Source organism: Rhinolophus sinicus, chromosome 1 (assembly GCF_057876585.1).
Source record: "Rhinolophus sinicus isolate RSI-liver-muscle chromosome 1, RSI-T2T, whole genome shotgun sequence".
NCBI lineage: Eukaryota > Metazoa > Chordata > Mammalia > Chiroptera > Rhinolophidae > Rhinolophus > Rhinolophus sinicus.
Window position 1 is genome coordinate 87,441,779 of NC_142501.1, and position 17,199 is coordinate 87,458,977.

Genomic DNA, 17,199 nt, shown 5'->3' on the forward strand with positions numbered 1-17,199 from the left:
TGGTATTTTTATGAGATTTCAGAAGAAGAATGGAAGGGAGTTAGGGAAACAGGTTAGAGCAGGGGAAGAAGATAGATTAAAAATGTGGATTCTGCTCAATTCTAACCTCAACCCAATCCCAGAGGGAGCTCTGGGACATGAATACCAGTTTCCTTGTCCCACCTCAAAGAAAGAGGGCCAGGCTTTTATACCCCAGTATCAGTCAGTCACTGATACAGACCACCCCTGAGAGGGGGAGGGGAACGTAATCTCCCAAGCGTCTCTGAGGGAAGAGGCCCCCATTGGCTAAGGACAATTCTCGAGGAAGAGTGCTGCTGAGAGATCTGACAGCAGCTGCGGGATGGATGAACTGGTCCAGTGAAGAGGAGCTGGGTGGTGCACCCCGTGTCTACTATGGGAACAGAACATTGAAACACTGGAGCAACTTATAGAGGAAGCTTCTGACACTTCTTTAGAGACACAAATAGAACCAACTCACCTGTCTGGCAGAGTCCAAATAAATGAATTTGCTACAGAGATGGATGGAGGGGACACCTTTACAATACACTATGGAACTCTGCAGTTCTGCTTTTCTGCATCCTGGGAATTCAACAGCAAACCTGGCAGAAATGAGATTGTGTGGGACCCAAGAGCTCCATCCTGAGAGTGCCCACAGATAGTTAGAGGAAAGACATGAATCAGGGAAACCTTTTCTCCTTATTCCTTATGCTTCTTTTCCCTATGATCAGTGGCCACTGTCAGAGGCAGTTTGGAATAATGATTAAAAAGGTAAGGTCTGCAGTCAACCCCCTGTTGACTCTGCCCTTGGACTAGTTGGTTAAGCTCTCTAAGCCTCCAGCTATTAATAAGGACAATTCTCATGGCAGAGGCAGCTGGCGGCCACCCAGCCGCAGTGTAGATGTGTGGCTGGCCAGTCAGTGCCTACATTTCCCAGTCCTCCTTGCAGCCACATGTGACTTATTCTCACCAATGGAATGTGAGCAGAAGTGATGATCAAAGTGGTTAAGAAGTAGGTAACCACCCACCCACTTCTTCCCTAACCTGCAGCCAAAAGGAGAGACTTCTGAATACCTACAGGAGGTCAGAAACATAACATAGAAGGAGCCAAGTTCCTACATTACATAGAAGACTGCCCACCCAGGATTACTCAGAACAGACTGAAGTGAGTGAGAAATCAACTTTTCTTTATGTTAAAGTGCAGAGATTTGGGGATTTGTTAAAACAAGTAATGTTAACCCCAACTAATACAGTTATAAATTCCTACTTTAAGGTTATCACGAGATTGAGATGATATCTATAAAGAATTTTACACCCCTTAATAGTCTCCATCATCTTTCCTCACAAAGTACCCCAAAATGAACAGTCTATACAAAGGTGCTATGCTGGTGTTTCCTGATATTTTGTTAAAGAATATGCAAATGTGGCTGTCAGACATATTCTCTAGTCCCTCTTCAAATCTGATATATAGAAATTTTGTAGTAGCTGTTGCTTAGCAACATGGCAATAATCAGCACTTTTAATTGTTACTTATGAGTATTAACAAAGACAAGGGATAGAATTTTTATGGAAACAGCAATAAAAATCAGTAGTTATTGAATTCTTACTGTGTGCTAGACACTGTACTAAGGACTTGGGTATGTTATTCATTTAATTCTAACCACAAGCCAAAGAGAGATAGATCTTATTATCCCCATTTTACAAATAAGAAAACTGAGGTGCAAAAGGTTCAGTAACTTGTTAAGATGGAAGTAGCAGAACAGGACTTGAATCCAGGTCTATTCAGCCCCCAAACCTGTGTCCTTTCCTTCCTATTATGTAACAGGCTCCAGGGCTCCCCTCAGAGCCTAAGGGCCCCAGTCACTGGAGATAATTTAATCACCACAAAGCCATAGCCAATTCCCTGTCACTTGGTAGACTTTTTTTTATCCCCTTAAAGTCAAGAGACAATCCCAGATGGAGAGGTTTCTTTTTATTAAGCCATAATTTATATAGGTTACCTCACTGCAATGTTTTTCAATCTTCTCTTAATTTCAATCCCTCCCCATAAATTGGAACATCATGGAAGGAAAGGACCAGAAACCTTATAAGGGCAGAGGTAAGAGTATTTAGTGATTTTTGCCCCTAGATTAAAGACACTACCCTCAGAGGCCCCCTCTGGCTTCCTGTGTCAACTCCTGGCTTCTGAGAATTTCTGCATCACCCATGAGACATGAAGGTTCTAACTCTGCTAGACATCTCTGGGCTGGAGGGTGACTTTGACAGGCCCTTGGGCCAGTTTGATAAATGAGATGGAAACGAAAGGCACAGATGCTCCATGTCACTCTGGGAAAGGTGCACTCAGACCATGAAAGACAGGCCTGGACCGCGGCTTACAGCCCGTGTGTAGGGAGAAGGGGGCCACAGCACTGCCTCCTCCTAAAGGACGGGGGCAGTGTTCTCCCCAGAGCAGACTGGACCTGACTCGAGTCCACTACTATTCCAATCCTTCATACCTTTTCAGCCTTCCCAGCCTGCTCTACTGCACAACTTCATTTTTGTGAAGAATAGGTGTGCTCTCAGTGCTGAGTTTTCATCTTGTTTAATAACTCAAGGCAAGGGAAACAAGGAAAGTGTTACTAATGCTTATATACTTGGCATTTCCCTGCGTGGATTTCCTCAAGCCTTGGCAATTTGAAGGTGTTAATGAATCACATTTCTCCTACCTTCTGGATTCTGAAGCAATGGAGAAAAGACACACGAAAATCAAAGATTACATGAGGGCCCTTCTTGACGAGAAGGCTGGATTGAAGACTTGGCTGAGATCCAAGGCCAAAAGAAGCATTTTCTCTTTCCCCTGAATTGAAATCATGCACTGGTCACGGGGTAAGCAGCAGCGGGCACTGACCTGCAGGAGTCATGGCAGAGTGGAGGGGAGGAGAATGGGTGCCACCTGTGGGTAGGCAAAAGGTGGTGAGCAAGACAGCTGTCACGCCCCCTCCTCATTTTCCCAAGAAAAACTAGAAAGGAAGGCAGGAACGCTTCCTCCCTCTGGTAACCTTCCAGTGGGAGGAGAGCAGGATGGGGTCCCTATTCTGTAGGCATCATAGGTGTGGGGCAAAGAAACTTCCTTCCCAACAGATTGCTGGAGACAAAGAGAAAGGAGCCTCTGTTGCGGAGGCATCTTAGACGCCTGAGAAAGAAAATGAGTCTGGACCTCTGAATTAACGACACCGTCTCCATCTGTCAGCTGCCCCAGGCCTCCATTTTTGCACCAAGAAACTGACTGGATTTGCAACTTTGGGCTAAATAGCTGAGCCACATCAGCGTCTATTGATCCAAATCACCTCTTGTCAGTCTCCTCTAGCAGGCGCTCAATGCCCATTTTCCTGTGTCCCCTTTACTGAGAGCATTATGCAACCTTAAGTAAAGGTGGACATTTGGAAGTACGTTGTGCTTTTCCTGAATTTACTGCGTTTTCTGTTCTTGGAGGTAATAGGCAGGCTGCTCTGCTTTTCTCTGCTGCAGACACTGCTCTGTGGTCACCATAGGTCCAGAAGGCATTGGCAGATTGGGCAGGGGAAAATTACAGCATTCTGGGCTACCCATGCTTTCCTAATCAGCATGGTGTTTTCCAATCTGTGAGCATTTCACAAACAAAACATTCTTTTAATGACTTCTGGCTATACCAGTGGGTCATGTTTGTCTCTGCTTTTTCTCCTTGGCCACAAAACCCCTGTGCATTGTCACTGCACTGCCTCTTGCAATGATATACTTCCAGTTATAAGGAGAGCCATGGGAGGCCAAGGAAAGGGGCCTTCTGGTACCTTCTCCCAGGACCTCAGGATCTTAAGTGTACTGTTCTGGCCTAATGTTGCCCTAGTGGGCTTCTTCTGGTGCCCTCAGAGTCAAAGATTTCTGAAGCAGGCTTGATTTTTATGTTTAGTTCATCTGATCTTCTACCAACTGCAAATGATCTCTTACACAGTATACTTGCGCATTTTAAACTGTCCGGTTGCCCAAGCAGAGTGGAATGTTCCACAAGAAGCCACATAAATGCAGAGGTTTAACACAGAGGGTTCCGCCTTGTTGTACAATGGCTGTATTCCTGACAGGCCAGCCTGCTGCTGGGGAGTCCAGGAGAGCCAGATCCCACAGGAGCCAACAAGAATTGTAGGCAAATATCCTTAGGCTCTATAATAGTGATGGTATCTTGAATTTGTCTCCTTTCCAGAACTCCATAGAACAAAGGGGTATTTTATGTAATCTCCTCTTCACTCACTTTTATAAATGAGCAAATATCGTTTTTAAAGAGTCTGTAAAACACGCCCTCAGGCCACCCAAGTTCAGACCATCGCTGTCTCACCTGGATTGGCCTCAGGTCTTCCTTCTCTGCTCTTGACCCCCAGCCCTCCCTCTCTTGGCTGCCAGCTTCAATGTCCTAGTGCCCAGTTTTAATCATGTTTGTCTTCTGGTTAAAACTTGTCAGAGGCTCATCTTATTGAAAGGAATACAAGCGCCCCAGTGCTGTTCCAAGGCCCACCGGGAAGTAGGTCTGACAACTTTCTTGGATTAGCCTGCTCGCCACCACTTAGCCTCCACTCTGTCCAACTAGACTGAACCTGTTCTCCAGACATGCACTGTGCCACCTCGCCTTCTGCTTGGACAGCCCCCAGCCCTGCCGCCTGCCAGAATCTTGCCCATCATCCGAGGCCAACCCTAAATGCCACCTTTCTCCAAAAGCCTACCCTATCCTTCTCGGCAGGCACACTTTCTTTGGGTGTCAATGCGGACACACCATTTTCTGGTCTGTTTTCTTTCCATCTGTGTGCTTGTCTTGGTCTTCTCTTTGACGAAAGTTTCTCTGTCTGTTCATCCTGTATTCCCCTCAGCATCCAGCACAGTTCTTTCACTTAGTAATCGCTGGTAAATAGTAATTGAATTGATTCAGAGTTAGAGTAGAAACCTTTCTTATCATGTGCACTGAAATACTATCTTCCTGAATATTTTCTATTCCATGGTCAGAAATTATAATATCCATTTCCACGGGGCATCCCAGTAGAAAACATGTGCTCTTCAATTTTTAGAAGAGTTTCTGTTCTTTTCATGAGATTTTAGAAAGCACAGAGGCATGTGGTGGGAGGGAAAGGAGTGAAACAGGGCCCAGCAACTTAGAGGGAAGTTCAAGGACTTTGAAGTTAGGTTTGAATCCCTGTTCCATCACTGACCATGTGTGTGGCCTTGAACAAGTTCCTTAATCACTCCACATCAGTTTCTCATCTCTAAAATGGAGACAAAAACTACCTATTTTATGAGTTTATTTATGAGAATTAAATTGGAAAGTATCCATGAAGCACAAACTTAGTGCCTAGTATATAGTAAGTATAAATCATAGTTCTCATTTTACGAGGCCACCATTACCCTGATTCCAAAATCAGAGAAACATTACAAAAAAAGAAAACTATAAGCTGATATCCCTGATGAACATAGATGCAAAAACACTCAACAAAATATTAGCATACAGAATTCAGTGATATATTAAAAAGTTCATAAACCATGGTCAAGGGGGATTTATTCCTAGGATGCAATAATGATTTAATATCTGCAAATCAGTAAATGTGATACACCACATAAACAAAATGAAAAATAAAAATTGTATGGTCATATCAATAGATACAGAAAAAGCATTTGACAAAATCCAGCATCCATTTATGATAAAAACTCTCAGCAAAGTGGGAATAGAAGGAACATATTTCAATATAATGAAGGCCTTATATGATAAACCCACAGCTAAGATCATACTCAAGGGGAAAAGGCAAAAAAATTCTCCTTAGATCAGGAACAAGATAAGGATTTCCATTTTCACCACTTCTGTTTAACATAGTATTGAAAGTCCTAACCACAGCAAGAAAAAGAAATAAAAGTCATCCAAATTGGAAAGGAAGAAGTAAAACTGTCATTATTTACAGATGACATGATACTATATAGAGAGAACCCCAAAGATTCCACCGAAAAACTATTAGAACTGATAAATGAATTTAGTAAAGTAGCAGATACAAAATCAATATTCATAAATTGGTTGCATTTTTATACACCAATAATGAGCTATCAGAAAGAGAAATTAAGAAAACAATTCCATTTACAATTGCATAAAAAAAAATACCTAGGAATAAATTTAACCAAGGAAGTAAAATAACTGTGCTCAGAAAATTATAAGGTATTGAAGAGAGAAATTGAAGAAGATACAAATAAATGGAAGTATATACCATGCTAATGGACAGGAGGAACTAATATAGTTAAAATGTCCATACTACCCAAAACAATATATAGAGTCAATACAATCCATATCAAAACACCACTGACATTTTTCACAGAACTAGAACAAATAATCTTAAAATTTACATGGAACCATAAAAATCTCTGAGTAGTCATATCATCCTGAGAAAAAAGAACAAAAGCTGGAGGTATCACACTACCTGATATTAAATTATACTACAAGGTTATAGTAATCAAAACAGCATGGTGTTGGCATAAAAACAGACACAGAGATCAATGGGACAAAATAGAGAGCCTAGAAAAACCCACACCTACATGATCATTTAATCTCGGAGAAAGGAAGCAAGAATATACAATGGGGTAAAGACAGTCTATTCAATAAATGGTGCTGGGAAAACTGGACAGATACATGCTAAAAAAAAAAATGAAGGAAGAAAAGAAGGAAGGAAAGAAGGGAGGGAGGGAATAAGGGAGGGAGGGAGGAGGGAAGGAAGGAAGGAAGGAAGGAAGGAAGGAAGGAAGGAAGGAAGGAAGGAAGGGAGAAAGAAAGAAACTGGACAAGCTTCTTACTCCATATATAAGAATAAACTCAAAATGGATTAAAGATTTAAATGTAAGACCCGAAACCATAAAACTCCTACAAGAAAACAGGCAGTAAACGCTCAGAAATTACCCTTAGTAATATTTTTACTGATATATCTCCTTGGGCAAGGGAAACAAAAAACAACAACAAAACAGTAAAGTAAAATAAATAAATGTAAACAAATAAGTGGGACTACATCAAACTAAAAAGAGTTTGCACAGCAAAAGAAACCAATAACAAAACAAAAAGACAGCTGCCTGAATGGGAGAAGATATTCACCAGTGATACATCTGATAAGGAGCTAATATCCAAAATTTATAAAGAACTCATACAACTTAACACCAACCCCCGCCCCAAACAATCCAAATAAAAAATGGGCAGAGAACCTGAATAGGCATTTCTCCAAGAGGACATACATATAGCCAATAGATATATGAAACGATGCTTAATCTCACTAATCATCAAGGAAATGCAAATTAAAACCACAATGAGATACCACCTCACCCCGTCAGAATGGCTATCATCAATAAATCAACAAACAACAGTGCTGGTGAGGAGATGGATCAAAGGGAACCCTTGTGCACTGTTGGTAGTATTGTAAATTGGTGGAGCCACTATGGAAAAAAGCATGCAAGTTCCTCAAAAAATTATAGTTCTCATCATCATCCTTATCCTAGTAGTAAATCAGTTTCCATAGTCACCAAATACTACTCATATTTTATTCCAGAATCAGATGTTGAACCTTTTAATGAGTATATATTGAGTACCTACTATTTACCTGGCATGCTACTGATGATTGTGGGTAGAGATGGAGATCCCAAAATGGAAAACGACTAAATTATAATCTGATTGAATGGAAAATTGGCACAAGAAAATTTATTGAACTGTGCTACAGACGGTGTTCTAATGTGTGTTACAAGGTAAAAGAGATTTACTTAAATCAAAGTGAGAGGTAGTATAAATGTGGCATTGAGAAGCCCTGCTCTCCCAGTGCCGTCCACAGACTGAGCAGACATTCATGTAACCACCTGACTCTGGGGGCAGCCTGGCCCCTGGGCCCGAGCCCTCCGCCGTTACACAGCCCTCACACCTCCACTCACACAGTGCGAAGGGCCCATGTGTAAGGTCCTACTCTCATCACCATGCAATTCGTCATAATTTTTTAACAGGCTCTGCATATTCATTTTGCACTGGGCCCTACAAATTATGTAGCCAGCCCTGGTTATAGGAATTTCAGGGGTCATGCTTAATTCATGTCCCCAATGCCTGCCTGACACATCATGGGCTCATAAATATTTCTGGAATGAATGATTTTCACTCTATAATCATATAGGTGACAAATGCTAATACAGCTGCTTTTGCCTAACGTTTTACACTTAACATTTACAAAGTTAAGTACATCTGTGTCTTCCACAGTGAATTTTGTGAAATAAGACATTCGCAATTTTCTATAAAATCTCCATGTGGAAGAAACAAAGAAAGCAGCCAGCAGCTTGGTGACTTCACCTCAGTTTTTAACACCTCAGTTTTACCTGTTCTTTTTATACATCTGGTGATAACTAAGATCCCCTCACACTCTAACACATGCACACATGCACACACAGTCCTTTTTCTCAGATTGTTTTGGGAACAACTGGGACTCTGAAGTAAACAAATTTATAGCACACATTTTAAAAAGCAATTCAAGTACAATGTGTGAAATCTGTTAGAGTAGACGAGTAAATGATACATTTGAAAAGAGATTCAGATATACATTTTGTGTGTGTGTGTGGTAAAATATATGTAACATAAAATTTACAACTTTAACCATTTTAAAGTATACAGCTTAGTAGCATTAAATGCATTGACATTGTTGTGCTGTGAGCACCAACTTCCATCCCCAGAACTTTCCCATCATCCCCGACTGGAACTTGTATGCACTCATGTTAACTCCCCATTTCTCACTCCCTCCATCCTTCAGTAGCCACTATTCTACTTCCTGTCTGTATAAGTTTGACTGTTCTGAATACCTCACATGAGGGGAGTCGTCCACCATTGGGTCTTTTGTGTCTGTCTTGTTTTACTTAGCAGAATGTCTTCAAACTTCACCCATGTTGTAGCATGTGTCGGGATTTCATTCTTTTTTTAAGGCTGTATAAGATTCCCCATATGTATACACAACATTTTGTTTATCTGTTCATCAAATGGACGTTTGGGTTGTTTTAGATATACTTTAAAGAAAAAGTCATAGTATTCCCTGAAAGTCTTTTGATTTTACAATATGCAACATAAAGTCTCTTTGGTGATGGGGGCCAATTTCTCTCCAGGCCAGTGAGCCAGCAACTGCTCTTTCCCACCAGCCTCTGAGGTCTTCTGTGATGACAAAGAGAATGCTGCCAGGAAGCAAGAAGGAAAGATGACCTGTCCAGAGGTCAAATCTTTGGTCAAACCTGAGCTTATTAGCAACATCTCAGAAATGTCCATTTAGCACATACATACCCAACGGGAAAACAGCCTGGTAAGAAAGACAGATGCATTCATCAACAGCCTTACCTGACTAGAGACCATTTCCACGTAACCCAAACGGCATCAAGTTTGCAACGGAGCTGACTCAACAAGTAAGATAGGAAGCTTCTCTCTCAGCTAGGAAAGTAGGTTTTCGTTTGTTTTGTTTTGTTTTGTTTTGTTTTGTTTTCATATCCAGAGCTTGCAGTGTGTGTGGGATGGGAAGTGGGTTGCAGGAGTTGGTGTAAATACCCGCGTCTGTTACGGAACATGCCAACCGTATAACCACACTAGATTTACCTGGGTGAGTGAAAGGCCTCAACAAACCAAACAGCAATCTAAACATTGAAGTGCCTCTGTGATGGAGTTCAGGTGATAGTTCTCCTTGTTTCCTGTTCAGTTCATTTCTCACATATTTGCGGGGTACCTACCGTACATGTACCAGGCATGCTTCCAGTCACCACAGAAGTGAGCAGAGGGCGGGGTTCCTTTCTACTCAGGGAGGTTATACATTTACGAATGTAAGCAAGCAAATAAAGAAGATGACTTCAGATTGTGGTAAATCCTGTCAAGGACGCCACTGGGGGGTGTGGCTGGGAGTGGCTGTGGGGCAGGAGTGAGGAAGTCATGCTGACCAGGGCATCAGGGAAGGGTACTCTCAGGAGTGAGACTTGAGCTGGGACCTGAGGCTGAGGGGGAGCAAGCCATCGGAGAGCTGCAGGGAGGACTTTCCAGGCAGAGGAAATTGCAAATGGGAAGGTCAAGATCCAGAAAGAGCTCGATGTGTTCAAGGAGAAGGCAGACGGTGGACAGCAGCACGCAGTGGGAAAGGAGCAGATCGGGGAGGCAGGAGGACTGCACAGCTCGGGTAAAGATTCTGACCGGTTAGGGGGATCCAGAAGTAGATGACAAGCAGGGAAATGATCTCAATTACATAGCTAAGGAAGTACCCAGGTTGCAGCTACAGGTGTGAGTCTCCTCTTTCTCCCTTCTTTCTTTTGGAAATATCACAGGAAGTGGCTGCAGAGAGCTCAGCCTCACCTTTCCCTCACTGGGCAGGGCCTCTGTCAGAGCCTGAAGCCAGGTATTGTGCTGTGGCATGAGCCCTGGTGGAGGTGGCAGCCTGGGGGATACCAAGGTGCCTTTGTTGGGTGTTGTCCCTGACTCACAATTGGGCCTTGTGTCTGCAATCCATTGCTTCACACTCCTCTTGGGTAAAAATGGGGAGGAAGATTTTTGTCTCCAAGAGAGCCCCTGAAGGAAACTACATGAAGCCCCAGTGCTGGGTGTGCTCTGATGGAAAAATGTGGCTGGCAGCTCTGTCTAAAGGGAGTGTGCGCCTTGGACCAAGGAGCAAGCAACGGCAGAGTCATCTTCCAGACCCCTGCCCTGCAGGGGGCAATGATGCTCTGGGGGGGGAGGGGTCAGGGTCAGAGAGTGAGGCTGCATCACTTCCCGTGTAGGAATTGCTCCTCCCTAGTCCATGTGCTCAGTGGATAGTTGGGCACTCACATCCAAAGCTCAAAAGAGAAAACTAATGTGGAAATATAGATTTAGAAACCTATGTGGAATGAAAGGGGAATGAAAAGGAATGTAAAATCTTGGGGCATGTATCTGGAATAACAAAAGACTAAAAACTGATCTCTAGAAAATATCAACATTTCAGGGTGAGCAGAGTAAGAAGAAATAGAGAAAAAGGGCGGAGAGGGCCAGGGAAGAGGCATGACCAAGGGCAGGGCAGGGCCGGGGGGGGGGTGGTGGTGGGGGTAGGGGGTTTCTTTCAAGAAAGAGGGTGTGGCCAACAGTGGCAACTGGAAATCCACTGCCAGAAGCCCCTCGGTGAATCCAGCTGGTGGTCCAACCATTGGCTGGTGCTCACTGTTACCCAGGCAACGACATTCTGTTCTTTGAATAGGTCTGGCTTTGTGTGAGGAGGTAGCAGGGAGAGGGAGAAGATGCCAGCGGTGTAGGACAGAATTGGAGAAGGTTTCCTGATGAAGGTTAACTTGAGCAGAGTTGGTAAAGGGCTGTAGCAGTTGGCCAGTTGCCAAGGTTAAAGGAGAAAATATTCCAGACCGAGGGGGTAGCAAGGGAACATCCTGGGAACTCCCTGTAGTCTGGTATGCCTGGATTGTTGAGTACATGTGGGAAATTCATGAGATGAAGGTAGAGAAATGCTGGGGTGAGATGACAACAAGATTTTTGATTCTATTAAGGAGTTTGCATTTTCTTTCAAGGCAACAGGGAACCACCAAGACATTTTAAGCAGAAGCCCAATATGATCACATTTACATTTTGGACTGATCACCCTGGCAACAGAGAGAGGTTGTATTAATGCAGGGTGAAAAATTAATGAACAAGGGCTGTGACAGTGAGGATGGATTTGTGATATATTAAGAAAGAAGAATTGGCAGAACATTTCTACTTACTGGCAAAATTAAAAGTTGACTCCCTAAGTCAGGCTAAATGGCAAATACTGCTAGTAACAGAATCTCCAAATTCTAGCCGGGCACATAGCTCCCCAAAATGAAAATTGCATAGCCCACCTTCCTTGCCACTATAGGGGCCGTGTGACTAAATTCTGTCCAATAACTTGTAAGTGGAGTCTTATTCTGGGAACCTTCTTTGTAAGTTACCTGCTACCCACCCTTTGCCCCTCTGCTTTATTCTTCCTCCTTCCTGCTGGATGTGATGGTTGAAACTGGAGCAACCGTCTTGGACCTTGAGGTGACCATGACCTTAGCAATGGAGGTGAAGCATGACCGTGAAACAAGACAGGAGCCCCTGGGTCCCTGAGGGCTTCCTGGAGCACTGCCTTCCTATCCCAGGAGTCCCGACTTCCAGACCTTCATGGTAGACATAAACTTCTTTTTTCTATCTTGTTCAAGCCGCTGTTCTGTTGGACCTCTTTTATCCTTTTACCTGTATACTGGACTTGATCCTAACTAATAAAGCTCTCATTCTTGGCTGTTCATAAAATCTCAAAGTCTAGGGGCCGTTAGTCTGTATCACCCCTCAGCCTTTAGCACATTCCTCCTTTTGTCTCTAATGCCTTTTTGCATCCTTGGTACTGAACACTCAGCCCCATCGCTAGTAGGTGCTCAATAAACACTGAAGAGGAGGAGGAGGAGGCAGGACCCAGAACTGCCTTGTGTTTAGATCTTATTAGTCATCGGGCCTCAGAAGAAATTTGTAATCTGTAATGTGAATTTCATCATCAAAATAGTTACTGCCTTGCCTAGTGGCCCTCAGCTCCAGAGTGTGAAGGAGTAGGAAGAAGATTCCAGCAAGACTGACTGGTTACCCCACCTGGGGACATGCAGCCTTGCAAACAATGACTTACTTGTGCCTGGGGGGCCATGATTTGTGTCAGTTTGTAGGAGCAAAAGGAGGGAAGAGTGTCAGGGTGGACGAGGAGGAGCTTTGCGGCTGAGTTTCAGGTGAAGACTTCAGTTGGTTCCATGTGGGCACCTTGCTGGTTCCCAGCAGCCTCTGCTTCTCCTTTGTACCATATATCTTATGTATAACAAATGAACCTTTCCTGCAATTATTTGTTCAAAATGTCTCCCCTGCTAGAGCATTAACTCCACCAAAGTCGGGAACCAAATCTGCCTTATTCACCTGGTACTGAAACACAGAAGTTGCTCAATAAAATCCTAGTTGGTAAAAAAAGAAAAAGAATCAACCTTTCCATGAAAAGAGGAAAGAGATTAACAAATAGAATAGGTGGAGCTTTACATGGTAAAAACACTTTGCAAGTTTTAAAGGAAATTATTGTATTAATAGATAAGATTCACTTTGTGGATGAGCCCTGGCAGGAGCCTGGAACCTGAGCCAGCTTCCCATCCAGCCAGGTAACCTCTCTATTACCCAGTGTTCCAGGAAATCAAATGAATTTCAATATTCACTTAAGAAAATACAATGAACAGTAAATCTGTCGGGAGCAAAGGCAACAGGGGGCTATGCCCAATGTCAGACAGAAGTGACTTTGAAATTAACCCCAGGGTAGGGCTACCGGCACCTGAGTTTGGGGACCCAGCCTGGACCGGGCAGGGACCAGGGCTGGGGACCCAGGGGGTTTGCCTGGAGGAGAGGGGGCGCCCTCTGCCGGGGGTGAAGGAAAATGCGTCCTCACGCGTGATTCGGCCCTCGGTCTGTCCCCAACCTCCCGAGTAAACAACTTCTTCCAAGGGGATAGGTGGAGGCGAAGAACAATGGATTGAAACGTCCCCCCAGGAGATGTGCTTCGCAAGTATTTCCCGAACCCCGAATTTCCCCCGGCTCAAGGAGGAGTCCTGAGATTAATTGTAGGTACTGGTCGCCCTGGTCCTGGGAAGCCTGGGTGTTCCCACTCGTCCCATCCCTGAAGTTCAAAAAAAGAGGACATTGCTTGAGCCGATTTGAAACGGCAGGTCCTAACGGACCCACAGGACGTTGTCTTCCCCTTCCCGGGTTCTGGAACGCAGGAGCGGGATGCCCTTGGGTTAGATCTTTGTGTAGGAAAAAGGGCTGAGTGCGGCCTGCGCACCTGGAACTGTTCCGTGTGTGTGTGTGTGGGGGGGGGGGGGTTAGCGGGTGTGTGGGGGGAATGAACACCGCAGTTCAGCCCCCGGAATCATCCAGGACACCTTTTGCGCCTAGAGCCAGGACCCGCGGGGCGATTGCCGGAAGGTTGGGGGTGGGGGTGCGCGGACCCACGTGTGGGCCAAGCCGGGCTATGCTCCCGCCTCACAAGCCCCTACTGTGGTTACTCATCCACAAAACCGGGAGGCTGAATTTAGATGGTCAGGTGGCCCCAACCCTAGTAGCTCCTGTTTCTGTTCTATTTTAGACCCGGACTGCGTCAATGGAGGGAGTTGAAGAACAGAGGACGGTTTGCAGTGTGAACCAGCAGAAAACAATGGATGAGGGCCGTCTAACCAGCCCCTTTCACAGAAAAGGCTGCAGTGGCTTTCTAAGGACCTGCGTCTCTTTATTGAATCGGGAGCGACACCTAGTGGCGCAGCCGCCTCACCATCACGGCGGTGCTGGTTCATTCTGGGGTTTCAAAAGCCCCATTTGTCTGTCCTTGGTACTCTCTGCTAAAAACCTTGGAAGCCTCGGGTGCCGCTGAGGTTTCCCGAGACTTCCCAGGAAGGACTTCCATCCTGTATCAACAGCCCTTTTCATCTCATGTATGCAACTCTAATTTAAATGCTCTTCTTGTCCGGAGAGCTGGCTTGGGTACATAACTCACCCTGAAGCAGCAAATCCGTTTTGAGCTGGCTGCTGTTCTGAGGGCTGGGGATACAAAGATGCCCACGGTTTGGTTCCTGCCCCCAAGAAACTCACAGCCCAGCCGAGGGAAAGTGGAGCGGTAAGAAAATATTACACCACATTGGACAAATGTTAAGAGTGTGCGTTGGACAATATACAGGTACCAGGGGTGGACTTAGCTCTGCCTAGAGGCATTGAGGAAGGTCGTAATCCTTGAGCTAACTTTCAAAAATCAGATGGTGTGGTAGGCAGAATTCCAAGATAACCCCCAAGCATCCCAAGTCCCCTCCCGCCACCCCATTCACGCTCCTTCTCCCAGTTATTCAGTCAACACCAGCTACAGCTGGAAGAGATTTTGCAGATGTAATTAAAATCCCAAATCAGTTGACCTTAAACTCTGAAAGTGAGCCTTGGTCGGACTGGCCTGACGAAGTGAGCTTTTACAAGAGACTAGGCTTTTCCTGGCAAAAGAGATCTGAAGCATGGAAGGATGTATCATGGCCAAAATGTTCTTTTTTGCTAGCTTTAGAGATGAGTGGGGCCACGCGGCAAGGAGTATGGGCAGCCTTTAGGAGCTGAGAGCAACCACTGGCTGACAGCCAGCAAAGAAAGAGAAGAAACTGAGTTCTGCCAACAACCAGTGAGCTTGGAAGAGAATCCTGATCGCCATATGCGAACACAACCCCAGCTAACTCCTAGATTTTAGCTCATGGGAACCTGAGCAGAGAACCAACCATGCTGTGCCCAGCTGCTAACTTTTTGGTAATTTGTTAAACAGCCATAGAAAACTAATGCAGGTGGTAATTTGAAAGAGAGGAGCAGCATGGACAACGGTTCAGAGGCATAAAGCAGCAAGGTGCATTTGGAGAACTGAAGTCATTCAGTGCAGCTGGACCATGGGGAACAAAGGTGGTAACATGTAATGCTGAGCTCTTGGCTTTGGGTCAGATAACTGTGGCCTTGGGCAAGTTAACTTAGCTCTCTGTGCCTTAGTGCTCTCAAAGGTAAAATGGGGCTAATAATAGTACAGTTGACCCTTGAATGACACAGGTTTGAACTGCATGACTCCATTTACACATGGATTTTCTCAATAAATATGCAGTGGGCCCTCTGTATCCCCACATTTTGCATCCACAGATTCAACCAATCATAGATCAAAAGGAGTATTTTCCATCCACAGTTGGGAATCCAAGGAGGTGGAAGGCGGACTATATGCATGTTTCTATCATTTTATATAGGGGACCTGAGCATCTGCAGATTTTGGTATCTATGGGGGTTGGGGGGTCTTGGAACCAATCCCATGTGGACACTGAGGGATGGTCATAGTTAAGTTTTGGGAGAGTTAAAAGTAATACCTGGATTTTCACCTGTGTGTGGGTGAACGCCCCTAACCTCTGTGCTGTTCAAGCATCAACAGAGTTGTTTTTTCGTGGGAAATATGCATATGAAGGGTTCTACACAGTCTTGATATATGATAAATGTTCAAAAAATGTTGCATAGCAATAGTTGTAGTAATTGATCATATGGAAAACGGACTGAAATAAGGAGAGGCTGAGTAATATAGTGGCTGGAGACCCCCTTGTTGGGATCACCAGGGGAACTTATTAAAAATGCAGGTATCTAAATCCTACCTTGAGTTCAGACTGAATCAGACTCTCTGGGGGCGGGGGGGGGGGCGGGGTATGAGAATTTGCACTTTCAAGAAGCTTCCGAGGAGATCTTTATGAGACCCACTGGGCAAGAAATAAGACTTGTAACTAGGCCATCGTAGTAGTCCAAGTAGGAGTGAGTCACTGATGGAATCCACCAGGATATTGGCAGTAAGAGGGAGGTGGACTTGGAAGTACATAGAATCCATGGGACTGGATAAGTGATCAGAAGGGATAGTAAAAAAGAGGGAGGCAGAGGATGAGCTGGGAATGTTTTGAGGAAGCAAGTGGAAGTGGTTCTGTTGACACAGGTTTGGTCAGTGAGAGTCAGTGGGATACTCAGATGGAAAGTCATATAGACAATTGGAAAGACTAAAACTTAGGAGGTAGGTTGGGGCTAGAAATACAGTTTTGAATGTCCATGAGTACAGGAAATCATGGGATGATGCCTGCAGGGTGAGAAGATGCTTAAGAAGAGAACTTAAAATACACGTGAAGGGTTGGGGTCTAGGATACTGAGGAAGAGCCACAAGAAAGGTTGGCTGGGTGTTGTACAGGGAAGGGTCCAAGGAGGGGGCCATCACCAGTGTCCCCAGCCATAGAGCAATCCAGTGGGGAAGGTGTGAATGCATCCCTGAGATGTAGCTACTACTGTGTTTTCCTGAAAATAAGACCTAACTGGAATATCAGCCCTAGCATGATTTTTCAGGGTGAAATCCCCTGAACATAAGCCCTAATGTGTGTTTCGGAGCAAAAATTCATATAAGACCGGTCTTATTTTCAGGGAAACACGGTAGCAGCTCAATGGCAGGATCAGTGAGGCCTGTTTCAGTGGGGTGAGGAAGGAAGAGGCCAGACTCAGTCTGGAAATGAATGGGAGGCAAGGGCGTGGGGACTGTTCTTCATAAATGAAGAAAAGGAGAGAAAATGGGCAGCACCTAGAGATGGACACAGCCCTTCCCCTGTCATTCCTTT

The 17,199-nt window shown here is 44.6% G+C and overlaps 1 protein-coding gene across 1 annotated transcript in view; it reads left to right on the forward strand.

The window, feature by feature from the left end:
- CRADD (CARD and death domain containing adaptor protein) overlaps window positions 1-14,463 on the forward strand; it is a 392,758-nt gene extending 378,295 nt beyond the window's left edge. The window contains exon 8 of the transcript XR_016022537.1: window positions 14,151-14,463. The gene's annotated coding sequence lies outside the window, so the exon portion shown is untranslated. The remainder of the gene's footprint in view (window positions 1-14,150) is intronic.
- Window positions 14,464-17,199: the final 2,736 nt, after the last annotated feature.